The following is a 4,769-nucleotide window of genomic DNA, read 5'->3' as shown; positions in this document are numbered from 1 at the left end:
ATGGACTGAGCTTTATGTTCTCAACAGCCACAACACTGTCTTTGTATGTCTGTCACTGCACTTGTAGAGGGCAACAAAAAGAAGGGATTTGCCTTTTGGGCTTAAGTGGTTTGAGAGGGGATGGATAAAAGAATCATGAGATAAACAACTGACAACCACAAACCTGTAGTCCACACTGCTCAGGTCACGCTAGCTCTGCATCACAATGATGGTGATTATTATTAACGCGTTCGGCTTGAATTTGTAAAAGAAAAAACAGGGAACCACTTAGAAAATGTGACATTATAAGAATTCATGCAGTGGATGACAGTAAAACTTTGAGGCACAATGTGTATGTTTACATGTATATATTTTACCATTGTGCCTGTAGCTTTGATAATGACAAAAGGTTACGTTCAACACAAAAATGAAACTAATATTAAATAATGAAACACAGGCATCTGAATCTAACATACAAAAAAATTATTACATTTTTTTATTTTATACTGCTGATGCATTAACTAAAATAGAAACTGACCCACTGTCAAAAGATTCAGGAAAATGCTAATTCAAGCATTTCCTGTTTAGAGGTTTTCTGTCTGTAATTCACCTGTTGATAACATTTACTGTGAAGGTTCAGTAGGAAATGTTTAGGTTACATTACCGTGGACATAATTCAGCTCTGACACAGCATTATGGGAGGAGACAGTAAACACTAAGGCTGAGGAGGTAAAATTACATGCTTACATTGCACGTGTTACTTCAGCAATACTGCATTACATACTCCGTGTTTCCAATCGATCCGTTGTGCTTTGACGGGCAGTATACTGAATTACTAAAGGTGAAATTTTAACTATTAATAACATTCAGTCATTGGGTTTGGCTTCATTAAAATTTAAATGGAGAGACATTGGTGGCAAATGTATTTTTATAAAAATCCAGCCTCAGGTTCCAGTTCTTCCTACTCTTTTCCCCGGTTTCTTTAAGAGAAATCTCTGCACAAAGTCACAAGGACTCAGTATTTCTGTATTTGATAATCACTCGATATATATTGACTGCATTGTACTGTGGTCTATTGATGTCTCTGTCCCTTCTATGATGGATTTCCAGAAACACAATTTTTACTGATACCGGAGTTGCTTTTAAATTCCAGTGGATTTTTCATATAAAAACTGATTTCTGCACAACAATGAAACCAAGTCACCAAATCACTGAAAATACGGCTCATGCTGATTGAAGCAAGCGAGTTAAGCGTCTATGTTGGTCATGTTGGACCAGTTAGACTCGTGTGCACCCAACTGCCTGAGTCCTTCAGGCATCTTTGGCTACAACTGTTGATCCAGAAGTGTGCAGGTGTGCAGGTCCCTCCCAGTGATAAGAGAAGGTTCTTCATATTTTAAGGACAAACAGCATGCATCCATCTGGTTCTTCACCTTTTGACTCATCGTCCTGCCAAAATACAGATTCCTCTGGTGCCGAGCCAAGCAGAACAGCATAACGGGTGACCTATTATACACGTGTCTCAGCAGTACAGCGACTGGGTCTTTTTATATACATACACAGGCCTATATGTTTTCAATTTTTTCATAACCCTCAACACTTGGAGTTTTTTTGCCTGTGCAGTATATGATACTGCCGAGGTCGAGTTCGAAGTATATCACCGTATCCCAGAGATTTATTCCTGCCAGACAGCCAATGTATGAACAAGCCAGGGCTCTCACAGGACACTGAGCAGATGGCAGAACCGCACAGTGTCAGCACTTTCCCCCCGGCAACCTGAAAGACTCACTATGGTCATATGAAATACTACACATAGCAGACACCTTTAAACTCCATTTAAATTGCTTTATGCAACTGTATTTTTATTTTCATTTTTTACTTATGAAAGAAAATATGAAAATGTGAATAGGTCCCCTGAAATAGACGCCCTTCAACACCCCAACACCCCAAAAAAACATAAACCAACCTGAAGAAGTGTTTGGACAATTAAGTAATACATTATGATTTACCACTCTTGCGTTTGTATGATAGAGCCAGCTTAGCTTAGCATCAGGCCTGGAAACACAGGAAACAACTAGCCTAGCCAGCTAACTCCCAGTGCAAAAAGTGGAGAAAGGCTACTGAATATACATTAGTGTTTTAACATTGGATCTAAATCAATAGGATCCAAATCAATGCCAACATAACCATCAGTCAGAAAGTGTGATGTGAAAAATTGATTGTTTAATTGGCCTACAGCAAGCTGACTGCACCTTTTGGGGATTTTTTTTTTTTCCCCCAGTGAAACTTATGTTAGAAATGCTGGTTCAGATGGATTCATATTGCATAGAATTGCATACAAATTTTCAAGCTGAGAACCCATATCCTCCTAGCACAGAGTTACATTCAGCATTAACTTACCATGGACTTTAGGTGGACATCAGCTTTATTTTTAGTGTTATATGGTAACAAACAGCAAAATAACTGAAGCTAAATCTTCAGTATGCAGTTTCTTTTTAATAACTTAATAAGGTACTAACATTATTTAAGCAAACAATCAGAAAACAAGGCTCAATACTTTTTATACTTGCTGATCTGGAAGCTGATTTTTCAAAGAAATTAATATTTATGCTTTATATTTATTTATATTAGGCCATGATTGAAAACAACAAGCTTCTTTAACAATAATGATCACCCCACGCCATAGAAAAGTGATCACCAGACAAGATTTCAAACCTGGCTCCTTTCTTTTTAATCTACTTTTTTCTTTTTTTTCCTTTTTTTTTTGCACAAAAAGTTTTAAAAAGGTACCATTACAGCTAATAGCAGATTCTGCAAGAAACGAAGCTCCAAGAAGAAACTTTAGACCCATAATGAGAGATGTGGCTTCAATGGATGATGTGTGGTTGGCCCATTCAGTGGAAGAGTACAGTTTAAAAAGGGATCGTTCTCTCACTAGTGCATCGATTGTCTCCCACTCTAATTTCATCCTGTCTCCAATATCCCAGAGAAAGGTGGCCAGCCACTGTCAGGATCCATCACATGCAGCAAATGTATTGTTGGACGTGAAACAATTGTTTATTGTTTTTCAGCTTAACTTGCTTCCTGATGAAGTTCATTGATCTCTAAAGCAATCCATGGTCCCTGGCTCCAGATCATTTGTTCCTCTGTTGAAATGATTGCTCTGATCTCAAGACCAGACATCAGCTGTAATTACTGAGATGCTATTTCAACTGTCGGCATGATAAATGGCCATTTGACTTTATTTGTCTTGGCCAACCATGGGCTGGCAGTGCTACCTGTCACTGAGCCGTTCTATTTCCTTTATTCAGCGTCACGCACACACAGAAACATATTGAGTACCTTTTTCATCATTTCAACAGAAAACCTTTTGATAATAACACACAGTAGATAATTTTCTCAGCAAAATGCTCTTGGCAAGTAAAAGTGGCCTGACAAGTCAACCTCTTGTTATTTCCAGGAAGGACTCTTGTGTTGTTTTACTGCTGTCAGAAACTTAGTTTATCCAACTTTGTTTCTCTGGTCATCCACACACACACACACGTTGCCTGAGATAGATGGATTTCTTTTTTCTTCTTGATACAAATCATTAGCCTATGTTGGAGAAGAAATTCACATGGGGCAAAATGCTTGCAGGTGCAGATCTCTGGAGGTGTTTTTGTGCATCAATGAATACAGCTCCTGGCCCTGGGTGACCTTAGCCCTTACCCCTGAGAAAGAATCAATTGTGTTTCTAGACTGCCTGTGTCGGCTGCTAGAATAGAAACACAATGCTAACAATAACAATCAATACCATGAACAAGGGTTATTCAGCACACTGAATGGGCTTATTTATTTGTAATGCTGGCAAATATTCGTCTAAATGGACAGGACAGCAGTTGGCCAAATGAATAATAATGTTCGTTAAAGTCTAAGATAAAGTGAAGCAGGGTGGCAGATAGAAATGTTTTTCTCAGCCCTAGAATGCACCTTTAAAAGCAACCTATCCATTAGCTGTTAAACAAGCTGTGGAACATTTTGTCTTTCTAAATGTAGCTACGCTTCACGATGCATTTTCTCCTCAACAAATCCGAAATTGTAGTTAGAGCCATTTGATTGGCATTGTACTGGTGGGCAGCAACTGAAAAGAATGAGCAGAATCTCAAGTAGTTAAAACTATGAGAGAAGTTTTTTTTTTTTCTGCCCAGCTCCTCGGAGGCTTTCATTTCTGCATGGCAGTGCTCTTTCCAGATCAATTATTCCCACTAAAATAAGTAAGAGGACACTATGAAATATTAAAGCAGAGGCTGAGCAGGGGCTGAAAGCTTCCCTAACGCGGGGGTGTTGTATCTGTTTTATTTTTCATGACGATGGAGGGGCCGTGGTGAGGAGGAGGCGCTGCAGTCGCCTGGGGCCGTTTCCGTGGTAGCCAATTTAGTCGGCGGCCCAAACCTACCAGATGAAGAGCCCATCGCGAGTTGAAAGAGGGCCAAAGCTCACGGCCGGGGCCTCTCCCCTCGTCCCTGTCCTCATCCCAGGTCCAAACTACTCTGGATTGTTTAATGCCGAGTCCAGTTTCGACTGCTGACTCAAACCGGGTCTTCACACAGACAAGAGAAGATGCGAGACATTTATTTGTTTACTCTCTGTGCCTCGCAGCACTTAGTGTTTTCCTCGCTTGTCATCTTGTTGCTTTAACTTTGCACCACTAGGCAGGAGCACAAACTCCGACTAAATGGTGAGATTCGTTTACGTGACGGAAATGCAAGTCTGACGCCCAAGACTAACAAATAAACAGTACTGCCTTTACA

Source organism: Channa argus, chromosome 19, assembly GCF_033026475.1.
Source record: "Channa argus isolate prfri chromosome 19, Channa argus male v1.0, whole genome shotgun sequence".
Taxonomy (NCBI): domain Eukaryota; kingdom Metazoa; phylum Chordata; class Actinopteri; order Anabantiformes; family Channidae; genus Channa; species Channa argus.
Note: the sequence above shows the minus strand (reverse complement) of the source record.